At 39.4% G+C, this 18,058-nt stretch overlaps 1 protein-coding gene and 1 long non-coding RNA gene across 4 annotated transcripts in view; one reads left to right on the plus strand and one right to left on the minus strand.

Annotated features, from left to right (window-relative positions):
- Ccdc178 (coiled-coil domain containing 178) overlaps positions 1-13,730 on the minus strand; it is a 345,640-nt gene extending 331,910 nt beyond the window's left edge. For 2 of the 3 annotated variants that reach the window (XM_031365074.1, XM_031365072.1), the window contains exons 1-2: positions 13,226-13,313; positions 8,226-8,308 (exon numbers count right to left, since the gene is read on the minus strand). The gene's annotated coding sequence lies outside the window, so the exon portion shown is untranslated. Of the gene's footprint in view, positions 1-8,225; positions 8,309-13,225; positions 13,314-13,551 lie in introns of those variants that run through there. The other variant, XM_031365073.1, reaches the window with a different exon arrangement.
- LOC116086900 lies at positions 13,232-14,553 on the plus strand. Its single transcript, XR_004117179.1, has 2 exons — positions 13,232-13,744; positions 14,051-14,553. It is a non-coding gene; the product is annotated as an uncharacterized LOC116086900 (long non-coding RNA).
- The last annotated feature ends 3,505 nt before the right edge of the window (positions 14,554-18,058 follow it).

Here is an 18,058-nt window from a genome sequence, read left to right on the forward strand (position 1 = left end):
GCTTTTATAAAGACAGTATCAGGTCCACCATAAACCTGGCCCTTGAAATGGGGAGTGGATCAGACCAGAATATGCCAGATGCTCTTAGAGTTTACTCCCCTCCATGACCAACAAGGGAAGCCATGTGTTCCAGATGGTAGAGCCACCAAGATAGAACAAGTTCACCCTCAGGGGTATGACACCATCAAAGAATAACCTTTATTCTGCCAAACCACGTTGATTTTATTTCTTTTGCACCATTAAGTTGAAGAGCTGATCAAGTGTACTTGCCAGTGACTAACAAACCTTATTGCCTAAAAATGAGCTGGAATACTAATAATAGAAATACCACCAGTTGTTGCCCACTGTCCTCAGAACTAAAAGAATGAACCACATCTAATTGAAATACAAGCAATAACAATTTTTTAACAAATATAGTAGAGTACAGGCAAAATTGTATTTTGGGAAAATCTCTTTGTTAAATGCTACGAAAATACCCTATATAATTTTCACATAATCATTGGAGCATTTGTAGTGTGTACATTCTCAATCATGAACCTAATGAGAAGCTTTTCTTTTAAATTCAAGAATAACATCTTTCACCAAAGCAAGGGGATCTCTCCTTGTTTCAGTTCTGGTCACTGAATCACAGCTTATATCACTTCTCCTGTGTCCATAGCCTGCCAGGAGCAACTGCTGAACCAACATACACAAATTTACACCTCCAAATGTGTTTTCTACCAGACACTAAAACAAATTCACAGCTATTGTGATGTAAATGTTAATATACAACTTCAAAGTCATCCTGTCATGGGGTGCTACTGCAAGTGAGTGATATCAACACTCCAGTTAGAAACTAGTCTTAAAAGGAAGGATTGTTAAGTGCCTGCATCTTCAATCTTCTCCTTTATGCTAATGAGAGCATTCTTGTAAAAAAAAAAGTTCATCAGATGAATGTGTAGACATGGCAGTTTGTATTTGCTCTCAGGAAAAGACTGTGCAGTGGTTCATCTCATAGTTAAAGTAGTAATAGCAGACTTTTTTTTATTGGATACTTTCCTTATTTACATTTCAAATGCTATCCCTTTTCCCAGGTTCCCTCCCTCCCAGAAACACCCTATCACATCCTTCCTCCCCCTGCTTCTATGAGGGTGTGCCTCCACCCACCCACCCACTCCCACCTCCCCATCCTCAATTGTCCTACACTGGGGTATCGATCAAGCCTTCATAGGACCAAGGACATCTCCTTCCATTGGTGCATGACAAGGCCATCCTCTGCTACATATGCAGCTGGAGCCATGTGTACTCCTTTGTTGATGGCTTAGTCCCTGGGAGTTCTGGGGGGTCTGGTCGGTTCATATTGTTCTTCCCATGGGGTTGCAAACCCCTTCAACTCCCTTCTCTAACTCTTCTATTAGAGATCCCATGCTCAGCCCAATGTTTGGCTGCTAACATCTGCCTCTGGATTTGTAAGGCTCTGGCAGGGCCTCTCAGGAGACAGCCATATCAGGCTCCTTTCAGCATGCACTTCTTGGCATCTACAATAGTGTCTGGGTTTGGTAACTGTATATGGAATGAATCCTCAGGTGGTTTGTAATAGCGGGTTCTATACAGTCTCTAATTCATGGACTGTCCTGAACAGCAACAGTAATGGAAGCTCATTTTTCTGAAGGCTATATTAGTTACTTTTCTCATCACTGTGACAAAGCACCTGGCAACAAAACAAAACAAACAAAAACACTGAAGAACAAAGAACCATAGGGATGAAGGGTTTATTTTAGTTCACACCTTAAGAAGGAAAATGGCACATGATGGTGGGGAACTCATGGTTTTAAGAACACGAGGCCACTGGTCTCTGTGTCTACAATCAGGAAGTAGACAGCAGGCAAGACATAGGCTGGGACTTTAAGTCCCAGTCCCATTGACCCACTTCTTCCTGAGGATTCTATTTCCAAAGGCCTCCTCCATCCTTACAAAGCATCCTACCAGTTAGGGAGTAAGTGCTCAAATAAAGATGTCAACAAAGGAGCTTTCGTATTTGAGCTTCAACAGGTTAAGACTACAACATCTGGAGACAGATGTGGGTTAGGCCAAGAAGGCTGTAGTAATAATCTAGATAGTGTACAGAACTCGGGAATTAATTCTGAGTGTCCTTCTGCTGCATTAAGGCATGGAATGAGGACTCCAGCCATACTTACACTTGGGAGGCTCAAGCTAGCATGTATCTAAGAAATCTAGAACACTGCTGCTCCAGCAAGTTAGAGAGATGCCACATGGCAGAAGGGTTCTAATTGGGCCCAGGGGACCACACAGCAAAGAAACAAAATCCTAGAGGTTTAGCAGAGATTAGATTGATTGTGTATGAGGAAAGCAAAAGTTACTGACCTCCTGGGATGGGAGCTTGATTGACTTAGAGAACAGGGCCTAAGATTCAGACCTTCTACACAACAAACATATATTACTAACAGGACTACCCTTCTTTTATCAGAATTTTTCTACAGAGATTGTTAAGGTCACTTAAGAAAGGTGGCTATATATTTTCCACCTACATTTTAATATTTAATTTAATCTCACCTTCTTTCCTTCTCTCCCTCTCTCTTATCTCCCCTCTCCACAATACTCTCTTACACTTCTTTTCTTTTTTCTTATCCCTCTTCCTCTTCTCCTCTCTCTCTCTCTTTCTCTCTTTCTCTTTCTCTCTCTCTCTCTCTCTCTCTCTCTGTGTGTGTGTGTGTGTGTGTGTGTGTGTGTGTGTGTATTAAATGAGCCCATATGCATAGGCATTGCCTTTTTTCAAACTTATCATATATTTTAAGGAAATAAATATTAACAATTGCTTTTCATTGGATAACAGTATTAAGGAAACAGAATATTAATAAATGTCTTTATGACAAAGACTGATGTTATTAACTATTCTCAGGTTATAACTACACAACAAAGTCAATATTTAACATCAATTTGGAAATTCAAATCTATTTGTTTTCTGGAGGTATTGCATTTCACTGAGCTGGACCTTGTAGGATTTGAAGATTGGATAACCCCCCGAGTAATCCCCTATTTTCCTACAGACTCAGCTTCTGTTATTCTACTGAGAATTGCTACCTAAGGCTGATTTTCCTAATTTTGCAAAAGGATACCTAGTTGTTGGCAGAGGGTCTCCAGGGTGTATCAGGTTTTTGTGCATCAAGATTCCCTAAATGATCTTCTTCAATATGTAGACTACTGAATTAATGCAAAGCACATGTTGCTAAATGTGAAAGAATTCTATCTCATGTGACTTCCAAAATTAAAATCTAATAAACGTGGAAAGACTAAGTCCCCTTAAATATGAACTCCGCAGAAGGTTACAGGGTCTTTCCTGGCTGCCAAGCCTGAGAGCTAAATTAGAAACAGGTAACTCTGTGTTCTATCCCTTCTTAACCATCACTCCATTTTTAGCCTCTGGTTCCTTGCCAGAGCCCAGGAAAAGATCTGCATGGAAAGAAAATATGAGACTGAATTCAGTCAGCAAACAAGGAGTCCAGGGACGTAGGACAGTGAAGCTTCGTTTCCTCTTAAGTGCTACAGACCAAAAGTTGAGAAAATTTAATAAAATACTGAGGTTTCCTGTTACAGGCTTCACTGTAAACAGTGGGGCCCATCAATGGCAGCATACTCCACAGCTACCCGATAGTTCAGCAGCACTCATGCCAGAGTGTTTTTGACACATAAAAAGGTATGCTCTCCTATATATTTTGGAAAGAATGTCACTGTAGTTGTCATTATACCATGAGAAATAAGAGTACAGCTTTGACAAATGACTATTGTAGACTTATTCTAAATACTAATACCCTGTGATAGTATTATTTCAAACACTAAAACTCAGGTTCTTTTTAATTATTTGGGTTTACAAATATAACATTATATTTTCTTACAAGTTGTGTATTTTGTGTACCAAATGATCTATAATTATCCAAAATAGAAATAAAAATCACCCAACAAGGGCTTGAGGGGTAGCTCAGTCAATTAAGTCCTTTCCACTCAAAAATGAGGACCAGATGTTGGATCCTTACAACCCAAGTGGGTGTGGCAGTAAACATCTGTGACACTAGTCCTGGGGGAGTAAAAAAGACGGGAGAATCCCTTGGGCTCAGTGGCCAGCCAGCCAAGCCAAATCAGTGAGTTGCAGTCTCAGTGAAAGACCCTGGAGACTGGGCTGGAGAGAGCTCAGTTGATAAAGTAAGTGCTGTACAGAGATCTAAGTTCAAGTCCTAGGAACAGATGTAAGGCTGAATGTAGTAATAAAAGGCTGCAAACCCAGACTTAGGGGTTCAGAATATAGCAGAACCCTGAAGTTCAGCAGCCAACCAGGCTAACCTGATTGGCTTCAAGGCTACTGAAAGCTATGTCTCAAAACATAAAAGTAGTAAAAGAACTGGCCAGGTAGCCTAGCCAAATCAGTTAGTTTGGAATCATTGTGATATTCTACATCAGTTAGTCTGGGATCACTGAGATACTCTACATCAAATTAAATGGAGAGATACTTGAGCAATCCCACTAAAATCAGGGACAAGATAAGGATGACCACTCTCCACATATCTATTCAATAAAGTACTCAAAGTTCTGAGTAAAGCAGTAAGACAACAAAAAGAGGTCAGGTGGATACAAACTGGCAAAGAAGAAGTCAAGGTATCACTACTTGCAGATGATATCATAGTATACAAAAGCCACCTCAAAAATTCTAACAAGGAAACTCTACAGCTGACAAACAACTTCAGCAAAGTGGCTAGATATAAAATTAACTAAAATAAATCAGTAGCCTTTCTTATACAAATGACGAATGGGCTAAGAAATAAATTAGGGAAACAACACCCTTCATAAAAGTCACAAATAATATAAAATATCTTAGGGTAACTCTAATCAAACATGTGAAACATCTGTATGACAAAAATTTCAATTCTTTCAGAAAGAAATCAAAGAAAATCTCAGGAAATGGAGATATCTCCCATGTTCATGGATTAGCAGAATTAACATAGTAAAAATGGCCATCCTACTAAAAGCAATCTACAGATTCAATACAATCTCCATCAAAATCCCAATACATTTCTTTAAAGATATGGAAAGAGCAATTCTCCAATTCATCTGAATAGGTAAAAAACCCAGAAAGTGAAAACAATTCTTAACAATGAAAGAACTTCTGGGGGAATCACCATCCCTGACCTCAAGTTGTAGTACAAAGCAATAGTGATAAAAACTGCATGGTATTGGTACAGAGAGAGACGGATTGATTAATGGGAGAGAGTTGAAGACCCAGAAATAAAACCACACACTTATGGGCACTTAATCTTTGAGAAAGAAGCCAAAAATATACAATGGAAAAAAGAAAACATCTTCAATAAACGCTGCTGGCCTAACTAGCAATCTGTATGTAGAAAAATGAAAATAGAACTATATTTGTCACCTTGCACAAAGCTCAAGTCCAAGTGGTTCAAGGACCTCAACATAAATCCAGATACACTGACTCTAATAGAAGAGAAAGTGAGAAAGAGCCTCGAACTCATTGGCACAGGGGAAAATTTCCTAAACAGAACTCCAGTGGCTCAAGCTCTAAGATCAAGAATTGATAAATGGGACCTCATGAAACTGGAAACCTTCTGTAAGGCAAAGGGCATAGTCAATAAGACGAATCAGCAACCTACAGATTGGGAAAAAAAATCTTCACTAACCCCACATCTGATAGAGGGCTAACATCCAAAATATATGAAGAACTCAAGAACTAACCATCAAGAAACCAAACAACTCAACCAAAAAGTGAGGTATCAAAAAACTAAACAGAGAATTCATAACAGAGGAAATTTGAATGGCTGAGAAGTACTTAAAGAAATGTTCAAAGTCCTTAGTGATCAGGGAAATGCAAATCAAAATGACCCTGAGATTCCACCCTACATCAATCAGAATGGCTAAGATAAAAAACTCAGGTGACAGCACATGGAGAGGATATGGAGAAAGAGGAGCAGTCCCCCATTGCTGGTGGGTGGCAAACTGACAAAAACACTCTGTAAATCAATCTGGAGGTTCCTCAGAAAACTGGAAATAGATCTACCTGAAGACTCAGTTATACCACTCTTGGGCAAACACCCAAAAGATGCCTCACCATGCCACAGGGGCCCATGTTCCACTATGTTCGTAGCAACCTTATTTGTGATAGTCAGAAGCTGGAAACAACTCAGATGTCCCACAACCGAAGAATGGATACAGAAAATGTGGTTCATTTACACAATGGAATACTACTCAGCTATTAAGAATGAGGACATCCTGAGTTTTGCAGGCAAATGGATGGAACAAGAAAATATCATCCTGAGTGAGGTAACTCAGACCCAAAAGGACATTCATGGTATGTACTCAATAATAAGTGGATATTAGCCAAAAAGATACTGAATACCCAAGATACAAACCACAGAACTCAAGAAGGCTAACAAGCAAAAGGGCCCAAGTGAGGATGTCTCTATACTAGACAGAAAGCAATCATGGGAATGGGGAGGGAGGCAGGGCCCTGGGTTGGAAAGGTGACAGGGAGGGGAAGTCGTGGGGGAGGGGAAGGTATAGGACTGAAGCCCTGAGGGACAGCAAAAAGGCTGGAAACAGGCAAGCTTAGAAGGTAGGAGGTGGAAGGACCCTGTAGAGTGTATTTGAGACCTGGGAAGTGAGAGATTTTCAGGAATTAAAGGGAGAGACCTTAGATGAAATGCCCTACAGTGGGGAGAGGGAACATGTTGAGCCCACCTCCAGCAGAAAGACAGGATATTAAATGAGTGGTGAGGTTGCCATCCCATAGTCAAAAACTCTGACCCAGAATTTTTCCTGTCTGAAAAAGCTGAAAGAACAAAAATGGAGAAAAGCCTGAGGAAAAGGTGATCCAGTGACAAGCCTGAATTGGGATCCAGCTTAGGGGGAGGCCCCAAGGCCTGACACTATTACTGATGCTATGGTGTCAGAAGCTGGTGACCCCTGGGGTTGAATTAGGGAAAAGCTGAAAGAAACTGAGGAGGAGGATGACCCTATAGGAGGATCAGCAGTCTCAACTAACTTGGTCCCTGGAATCTCTCAGATACTGAGCCATCCCCCAGGTAGCATACACCAACTGATATGAGGCCCCCAACACATATACACCAGATGACTGCCAGGTCTGGATTCAGTTAGACAATAGGTGCCTAACCCTGGAGAAACTTGGGGCCCCAGGGAGTGGGGATGTCTGATGATTGTTTGGGGGGGGTGTAGGGACATCCTCTAGGAGATTGAGGGGAGGAGGATTGTGGGATGTGAAACAGCCAGAGGGTAGACCAGGAGGGGGATAAAGTCTGGACTGTAAATAAAATTAAAAAACAAATAAAAATTAATTTTAAAATAATAAAACAATACATTCAAAAATAAATCCCATAAAAACCTTAAGGTAGAGGATGCCTGATTGTTTCCACATGTATCCATCCCCTCACATACTTATAAACACCACACACATAAACTCAACATAGACAATAACACTATACACAGACACACACACACACTCCATCAAATAATATAGCTATTGAGAAGCCTAAAATTTAACTGGAAAAAATAAGTATCGTACTAATTTTCTCTGGTCTTACAATACCAGTTAGGAGAAACAGTTTTTCACTTCCTACAAAACAATACAAATATATAAATAATATAAATAATAGCACAAAGTAAGAAATCCATGTTTAGTACAACAACAAACAAATAGAGTGTAATTTTACCATCTGGAGAATAAGGAAATCAACAGTAATAAGAAACATTGGGGGTTTATTATAAAAAAAGATTATGCCCAGAGCATTTTAGAGTTATTTTCTACAAAATATTCAAGTTAGTAGGTAAAGAGGTAAATTGTACATTATGTATTCGGGTGCTACTGGTATCATTTTGTACATCTTATGGCATAGTATCTGCTAAGTAATTTAAACTGTCTTAGCCGTCAATGCTGTCATGCTGATAAGAGTTTGCTGTCATGCCACAAGGAACCAGTAACCATGAATGAAATGCTTGACTGAGTTATCCAGCCCCAGAAGGAGAGGATATTGGTTTGTATCTGGTAGTGTACTATAGAATTCAAAGAAATTAATAAATCTGAAATGTTTGAAATATCAAGCAGATACAAACACAAAATAGAAGATGGAAGAGGTGGGGGAGGGGCAGGATAATGTAAACTGCATAGGTCAAAGAATCCAGCAACCACTCACTTGTCATTAACATACCTGTGGAAGCACAGGGGGATCAGAACCAATTCCTATCCTTGCTTGCCATCTTGAACGCTCCACTCCACTCGTTGTGTGAGAAGCTAGATGGAACAGAAGAAAGGGGATTAAGAGGAAAACAGTTCCAAGTGTTTTATTGCTATTCACTGGACCTTTTCAAGAGGCCTACCAAGAGTTTGATAATTCAGATATCAAATTCCCAAGTCATCAGCATTTCCTGCCACATCTTGGAATGGAGAAATCATTTCTCTCATCCATCTTTAAATGCTCACAGTACTGGAAAAATATGACATAGGCTGAGACATTTCTCTGGAAGCATCATTAAACTTTGTTGAGATAACATCTCTAAAGTTTTAGGTCGAAGCAGTGGTGATCATAGAGCAAAAAGGACAGGAAAAGCCACAGCTTTTCATTTATTGAATTAATTTTATTCTATACAGCAGCTAATTAAATTAAAAAATCCACTCAACAGCCTGTTTTAAGAATCCATGTTATTCAATACCACAGCCACTAAGCATATCAAATTTGAAAATCTTGGCTATATTATCCACCTTTGAATCACAATAGCTTTGTGCAGCTAAGTCTATAGTAAAGTAATTTGATACTGCTCTTCTAGAGGATTCAAACTTCATATTGTTGTTATGTCTACTTTCTAAAGTTATATTTAAACATGTATGTTCACTATATATTATCCGTTTGACATTTGAAATACAAAACTACACAATATCTCCATGAAGCAGTTGACTTCTCACAGGAGTATATTAACTAGAAGGCAGTTATAACAGTACCATGCCACAGAGTGGATATTGGACAAATGAACAGAAGCACAGCCATCAGAATTAAGGACAAGATATTTTTTAAAAGAAACAATATTTTTAATTATTAGAAATCAGTCTGGTGAAATGTCAAGCAGCACTTATAATTATGAAAAACACTACAATGGAAGAAATAATTTTATAGTATGAATTAAAACTGCAAACTTATACAATTCCACTATAGTCCACTATGCTGTGTATATGCACAGTACAGTGACGTTCTAAGACAATAGCATGGGGAAATGATTTAAGTAAAACAGACTATGATTGATTTTTTTTATTAGATATTTTCTTTATTTACATGTCATATGATATCTCCTTTCCCTTAGAGAAACAATTACTGAAGTTTTATGGGAAGAAAAATAATTTTATGGGAGAAAAATAATTGTCTCTGTTGTCTGAGAATCATCTCACTGAGCGTTGGCACAAGTATTCTCATGGTGGCTATCCAGGCTCTCCACACCCTCTCCCCTGTATCCTTTCCTGTATTTATCCATTTTATCACCACTGCTTTCTAACTTCTAAGTTTTAATAATTTAATAGCCAGGCCTCTCATCTGTTTTCCTGGTTCTTAGTTATATAAATTCAGTATTTTTCAAGCCTATGAAAGAACACTGAATCTCTTCAGTTCATGTGGAAAGATGTTTTGATTAGTTACCAATATTTATACAAATATGCTCTGAGTATCCAGAAAATGGAGCAAAATGTAAGTCCTAACAAACAAAAAAACAGGCTGAGGTTGTGGCAAAAATAGGGGATTAGGCAGTTTAATGATGCACCAAAGACGGCAGCTTGTAAATCGTTTACATGTGGGATTAAATTCCTGGCAGGCCCATCACTAGTAATAAGACCTTGGAGAAGATAGTGAAAGTATGTGGAGTTCTGGCCTTTGCCTCTTGAAATTGAAAATGGTGAAAGAGATAATGCCTTATAATCCTTCTATAAGGATTGAAATAGCACACAAGACTGGAGAGATGGTACAAGCAGAAAAAGATACTTGCGGTTGCCAAACCTGATGACTTGATTTTCAATCCCAGGCATGCACATGATGGAAGGAGAGAACAAAGTTCTTCAAATTGTCCATTGACCTTCACATGTACAATGCCCATACACACGCAAACACACAAACAAACACACACAGCATAGATATAATAAAAATTACATAGACTAATCCAATACCCAGCATAGCTTAAACACTTTAATAAACACTATTTACTGTAAACTAGGTTATATCAACAAATTTTATGCTTGTAAAATAATGGCTAATTTTTTCAGGCCTCGGTTTTCTATTTTATGGATGAGTTTTTTTTGAACAGCAAAAGACAAAATTTCATGAAAATTGAACTTCAATTTGGAACTTCTGTATCCATCCAACTCAAATATAAACTTCATCAATTGACTCAGAAAATGCACTCTATGTCAATGCTGCCACCTTCTTACTTGCCATTTTCCTTAATTCCAACTCAGAACCCAACAGAGAAAACCATATAAACTGCCATAAACCCAGAACACCACATGCTGCACACCTACTTAATTCCCCACCAGAGCTTCATTTGAGTCTTCCCATTATGTTGCCGGAAAACTATTCACCTCCGGTAGGTGCCTTTGGGTCTCTGCCCAGTGTAGGCAACAGCGACTGAGTCCCATATTTAGAAAGTTCGGAATAAGTATTCTCTACCTATTCTCATTTATATGAACTTTGTTATTTACACAGCATTGCAACTGAGAACAAGTGCTCAGTACATACATAAAAGGTATTTAAGTGCAATTACCATGTAATGATGGGAGACAGTGCCATACATAACTAGTCTTCCTATACTACCAAGCAAGTGTCTTAAAAAAGGGGGTTGATGCATATGTTAGCTCATGGAGATGGCTACAGCTCATATACCTGCATACATTCAAGCTAGACAAAATCCCAGCACAGAGAGGAGTTAGTGGGCACAACACCCCACACCTAACCAAGAAGATGCTTGCAACCTGATACCCTCTGGAGAGAACAAACATATCAGTTTTCTCTGTTGAAGTCTCAGAAGTAATTGACTGACACAAAAGGACTCCGTGGGATTTTGTATGTGCTTTTTCTTTTGTTATGTTTCAGTACACTGTCTTTTTGGCTTATCTGTCTGTTTGATTGTTTGTTTTCTGAGAGAATATGAACTTGGATGGGTAGAGGAGTGGGAAGGAACTGGGAGTTGGGGGGAGAGGAAAAATAATATAACCCAAATATATTACATAGAAAAAAGTGAATAAAAAGACCTCAATGCTAATTTTAAAATGATGAACTAGCACTGTACACACCTGTAATTTTAACACATGACAGATTCAGGTGGGAGGTTCCAAGTTCAAGATCAGCTTGAGCTGTAGAGCAAAGCCTTGTTTATAAATAAATGAATGAATGCTATTCTACATGTTTTCTTACTGGCAGAAGTTAGACTCTAGAACACCATTGCCATTAGGGCTCAATGCACAGAATCTGCTTGTAGACATGCTGTTTTCTACCAGGCATATCGATATGATTACAGCACTATCTAACCAACTCTCTCAATCTACTTCTGCCAACAGTGAATAAACAGTCTTTAACCCCATCACATATTCCAGCTGCTCAGTCTGCTTTTCCTTAGTCAACATCTATCACCCTCTTGTCCATTTTCTGTGAGCTCCAGAGTCTAGAGTTTCAGCAATGAACATTCTCAGTAACTTTCAGTCCCATCTACCTAAGAAAAGAATGGATAAATTTGTCCTGTTTTTATTTCATTTTAATGATGACAAGCTCATTTAAAACTGTCTTACTGGGGCCAGTGGGATATCAGAAAAAAGGTGCTTGCTACTAAGCTTGATGATCTGAGTTGTATGCTCAAACCCACAATGGTGGAAGAAGAGAATTGATTTCACCAAGTTATCCTCTGACCTCCACGTATATACCATGGTATGTATATGTGTATATCTGCACATATGGGGTTGTGCACATGTGCACACACACACATACACACACTGCTCTTAAATGCGAGGATGAATAGTCTGGGACAAAGAGAACTATCTGGCATGTGTCTAGGTATTCTGTTTAGGTAAAAAGCTAGGGAGTGAATCCACAACCCTTTGACATCCTATCTCTAGCATGGTAGGGAAGAAGCCAGTGTAAGGATGCTTTCTGTATTCAAAGGGGAACAGAAAGAAGGGTGTACACAAATGTGCAATGGAGACTAGAAGCCAGCAAGCCTCTAAGGGCTGCCCATCAGCTCAGCTAAATCTCCATGTCATGTCTTTGATGGTTCTGAGAATTATACTGATACAGGTCACAGAAAAATCTTAAAACTCAATAATTAAATGAGTGTTGTATATTCAAGATAAAATGGACTAGCCTCACATAAACAGCTAAAATTCCTACAAATTGCTGAATGTGTTTTTGAGATTAGCCATCTATTTCTCTCAGTTCTTACATTTGTAAGTGGTGGCTTAAATCCTATTTTCTCATTAGGTCCAAGAAACCACAAGGGATTAACAAGAGCCATGAACATCAGCAGGAACACTCTATGTGGGTCAAGAGGCCAAAGAAAATCGAAGACAGAGTGTGCTGTGATCAGCAGGAATGGCAGCTACCCAGCCAGCTCACACATTTCCCAAGCTGAATGTAAAGAGAGCAATGGCCCTATGCTCTGACGTGACATCGTGAGAAGGCTGTGTGCTGGGCCTGTGGGACCTCGGTCAAGGGAGAACTGGGCATCACTTTCCTTCTAGTATGGAGATGCAGGAGTGGCTGATTTCATTTTTCTGATTTATAGTATATTCACTCTGTTATTTTATATTTTATATTTCCCTATTGGGAAATAGAAAACTTCAACCTGTCCCTATTCAATGGAGTTTAATGGGATCATTATTTTTAATTCAAAACAAAACAAAACAACCCACCCATACACACACCATTTTCCAAAGAATCCATTAGCAACTCAAAAGAATAACAGGTGAGCCACCAACCAGGCAGCTTTGAAAGTGAACGGGGTAAAAGTCCAGATAGCATTTTGTTCCAGACACAGGAATCAAGCAGCCAAAGAGGAGACAGCATCCCTTATTGGTCAAGGGATAGAAGAAGGAGTAGTAGTTCAGGGCCACTGCTGCCACCCTACTGTGCCGAGGCCACTAGAAGGTCCACTGTGCAAGCCCTACCGGCCCGCAGGCCCTACTCACCCTCCACACCAGCTTTCCCTTGTCTGCTTTGGCGTCCGTCCGTTACTGGCTCGAGCCTCCCAGGCATCTCCACCAGTCCAGTCTCCCAACTCCCCTAGGCCTCTCCACCTTCTTGGCCTGTCTCTCCTCCCCATCTCCTCTGCCTTGCCTAAACCTTTCTGTCCCATCTCATCCAGCGACTTTGTCTTCGCTGCCTCAGACGCTGGATTAGCGGCCCTTGTATGATGAGCCAGCCGTTCCTTGTTTATTTCTCCTTTAACCTGCTTGACCGAACTCCTTTCTCCTTCATGGGAAGCAAATGGGGATGGAACAAGGGCTCTTCCTACCGTAAGATATCGAAGGATAGACAGCATGGAAGACTACACTGCGTATCTAAGAGGATGTTGGGACCTTGGTCCTGTCATCTCCAAGTCTTGTTGACCTGTATACTGTTTTGTGATCACTCCCCCCCGGAGGGGAACTCTCAGTAGTGGGTCTCTTGCCCCTAGGACACTGTGACCAGAAGACTGACTGTAAGAAGTGAGCGCCCAGTTCAGTGTAGTTGATAATTTAAAGTGACTGTGTACTGTTAGCTAACTGTTAGAAAAGGAAGTGGAATTCATTAATTCATTAACTCATTCATTCATTCCACTTTCGATGTCAGGATCGAAGTAAGAAAGGGGGATTGTCTCATTCTTACAAGTCATTTGTATAAAGGTTTATTTGTAACAAAATATTTTCTAAGTGTTGCTTTTTCTCCTAAAACTCTAGGAAATATGAATTCTATAAATTATATTTACCTTAAGTTTTGTGTTTTTTCTATGAATATATCCTGTGACCTGAAAGGGGCTTCAACGGAAGGAACTTGACCCTTAACACTGTTCACCAACTGCCTGCCTGAATGAAGCCAGACCTGAGTCTGCAAATAGGATGGTATAAATGGCAGACCCTGGATAAAGACTTTTCTCACCAGGATAACAGTCTCCAGACAACACTGGAAGCAGCTAAGTTGTCTGCCAAGGTTCATCTCCACAAACTGCTCTTCTCACAAGCCATCCAAAGAGTCATGATTTCTAATGGAAAGAAATCATCATAGTGAAAGAGCAAGGACCAGCAAATCCACAAGGCTTCAGTTAAGACGTGCAGAAACATTCCAGAATGGACTCTCCATTTTACCAGTCTTCTTGCATGAGTTACTTAAACTGACTTATTAGCAATGTATTATCAATCTCTAACACAATATCAAAATTTAAGCTGTGTGAGTCATGCACATCTCAGCAAAAGTGTATTTGTGAGGATTCAAAGTATCTAAATGAGCATATTAAAATATCTAGATTTTTATCATAAAATAGAACCTTATCATCTGCTAGAAAGTTCAGTCCTGCCAAGTTCTTTTATTTTATTAGAGGGTAAAGATATTTCTCAGTTGATACAGTGCCTGCCTGCCTAATGTGCATGAGGTCCTGGGTTGAATCTCAGAATCACCTAACCTAGTCATAATGGCACCTGCTTCTAATCCCAGCACTCAGATGGTAAAGAAGAAAGATCAGAGAAGTAGCCTTGGCTACATGAGATTGTCTCAAAAATCAGAATGAATAATACAACCCATTGATAGTTGTTGTACTTGGGGCACCACACCTCAATCTTAAGACAAAACTTCCTGAGAAAACAGCAAAAGAAAGATTACCTTGGTCTAATTCTCTGCTCCTGAAGCAGGTTGTACCCCAAGGAGAGATTTTCCTACCAATTCAGAATCATAGTCTCAGACCTTCATGTGAACAGTATTGCTGAAGACCAGGGACAGAGAAAGGAGCTGATCAATCCTTGCCAGGCATCCCTCATCCCATGACCAGAGAGCACGTGCTGGCTGCAGCCTGTGCCTTCTCTCATCAGCGAGAACAAGGAAAAGCAGATTGAACTTTTTGTATATTTGGCTTCAAAGTCTCTCAAGTCATTTATTCAATAAATTTGTTTTTTTCCTTTTAATCTGCCTTTTGTTATGAAGATCTCAGTCATGCACATAAAGCATGTACAGGGGATATACTTTATATTCCTACATACACAAGACAGGTTTTTGTATCAAGTAGGAAAGCAGATTTTTAGAATTAGAGCCAATAAAAAGAGCAAATGATTACATGGCCACAATGAGAGTTGAGATATAGCATAATAAACTAATAGGATATAGAAGGAATAAAAAGATACATTTTATGCAAAACTATCATTCAAGAGTGAGAGCAAAAAGGAAAAGAAGTTAAAGCAAAATGTATTTCTAAAGAACTAAAAACTCTACTTAGCAGAGCAACCCTTAATGATGGGCTTCAAGGACAAAGTAGTGTGTGAAGACTCAGAACGATGTGAGTTCAATACCCATAGATTTTGTCAACAGGAAGCATGCTCCATCTGCTTATGCTGTCGATGGCTAGTCTTGGCGGTTAGTGCCTAAGACGACTTTATATAAAGTCAGGCTGAGTGATACATGCCCGTACTTCTAGCAACCTGGATGCTGAGGCAGAAAGATCAGAAGGTGACGAACATCCTTGGTTGAAGGGTGAGTTCAAGGGCTAGCCTGAGTTCCACAAGACCCTGTCTCAAAAAAAAAAAAAAAAAAAAAAAAAAAAAAAAAAACACAACCATATGTTCTCTATGTCCACAGGATGCCTATATAGCTCAAGAATTGCATCTAGATTGCTCCCCTGGGTTCCTTTTTCAATTGGAATCAATGATATTTGGAGCCATTTTTAGGTTCCCTCGATGGATCTCACATCTGCCTGAGAGTAAGCACTGAGATATCTTCTCTACTGAAAACAAAAACCTTTTAAGACAGACTAGGAAGATCATAAAAAGATGGTCAGAAGTATCTAATTCCATATGTGTGATAAATCAATGTTTCAAAAATAAGTTACTATTTTTGGGCAAATATCCTCTAGCATTTGCTTACATTAAACTGATAACAAACCAATACATTTTAATTTTGAAAATAACCCATGTTGTCATAAGTCTACAAAGAACTTCCAATTAACAGTATTACACACATTACCAATGTACTATATTAACATACCATTTAAAATATTTAAAATGACACCAGTTTGTGCCCCCATAAGGGATATGTGATTTAGAGATGAATTGGGTGCTAAAGCACACCACTGAAGCCTCTCAAGTCCATGCCAGGTGTTCCTGTTGTGACCTTCTGTAGCTTGTAGTTGTCTGTTTAGGAAGGTGACTCTCCCCTTCCATTCGAGTACCTCACACACCACCCGTTTGTCATCAGATTTTTGATGCTACACCTGACCCATTTGCTTTTTAGACCTTCCATCTAGCACCATCAGCAAATAGCCTAAAATTTTGGAACATTTTTTAATAAAGACTGACAGAATATGATTTACATGTGATTAGTTCAGTTCCTTTAATAGAAAGTGTTATGCTTTTTATAGCACAGTTATGGTGATTTCCTCCCGGAATTGGAAGAAACCTATACCAGTTGACATGCTCAGATTGTATTACACTAAAATGAGTTTTTATTGTGCTCATTATTCTTTCACGATATCAAGTTGTATTAAAAGGACATATAAGTATATCATGGCTACGTAAAACAAAGGTTGCTGATAATAGTATCTATTATATCAATGATCCCACGAAAAATCCTGTGTAAGAAAGTGGCATGGACAGAGTATTTGGGGTTCTTTGTTATTGTCTGTTTTGTTTTTGTTCTCTCTATCTCTCTCTCATGTGTTTGTGTGTGTGTGTGTGTGTGTGTGTGTGTGTGTGTGTGTGTGTGTACCAGAAAAGACTCTTGTGGGGAGAAAAAGGACCATCAGGAGAGACAGGGTAAGTCAGTGGGAGAATACAAGCTAAGTACAATATCTATTTATGTATGACAGTCATAAGGAAACCCATTATTTTGTGCACTAAGAAAAAATTATCTAAAAATAAATTTCCATAGTGCAGGAGACAGAGAGGAATGCCAAAGCATGTAGGAAGTCAGAGGACAGTGTTTAAGCCAGACATCTGTGTAAATCATGTACAAGACAGGAGAGTCAGAGCACTGATCAAGTCTTCATTTCTGGGCATGGCTATAACAGAGCTTTCTACATTAGGTTTGACATGAAAAACCTGCCCCCAATGCAGGCATCATAATGGGCTGCAGTCCAGGACTGAGTACAACAGTGAGTGAGGCCCCTGTTTTCAATGCTATCTGCTTCCTGAGTGTGGACATGATGTGAGGAGCTGCTTCCCACCCCTGCTGCTAGTCTTTTCTGGATGTGTAGAATATAATCTCAAACTAACAGCCAGAAGCAAAAGCCTCCTTAAGTTCCTCTGAATAAGCATTTTGCCCCAGCAAAGAAGAAAGTAACCAAGTAGCGCTGACTTTGACTTATTTATGAATACCAGATTTTGTGTCTCATCTACTCATGCATAAGCATCCTATTAATACCACAAGCCTCATATTTTACAGAATTTGCATTTTCAATTATTCCTTTCTATCCCAAGAAGTTGGAACTTAGCATCCTAGCCAATTTACTATTTCATAGCCAAAATAGTAATTTAAAACATAGCCATCTTCCTGCCTCTGCCTCCTCATAAGCATATCCTACCAATATGTGCCTCCAACAGGTATAAGATCAAGTCAGATAACATCTCTGGGTGGATGTGAGAAGGGCCATGAAGCCCTGTCCTGGCTGAGGAGCTGTTGATAATTGATAGCTGTGCAGAGAGGGAGGAAGAGTCCGTTTTTGTTTTGTTTTGTTTCAAGAAAGTGACCCGAGAGAGGTTGCCATACTCCACTAGATGGCCCTATACCAGTGCAGCACTGAGTGGACTCAGTGGGAAAGAGAAAAGCAGCACAAAAACAAAAAA

The sequence above is a fragment of the Mastomys coucha genome, unplaced genomic scaffold (genome assembly GCF_008632895.1).
Source record: "Mastomys coucha isolate ucsf_1 unplaced genomic scaffold, UCSF_Mcou_1 pScaffold13, whole genome shotgun sequence".
NCBI classification, from domain to species: Eukaryota; Metazoa; Chordata; class Mammalia; order Rodentia; family Muridae; genus Mastomys; species Mastomys coucha.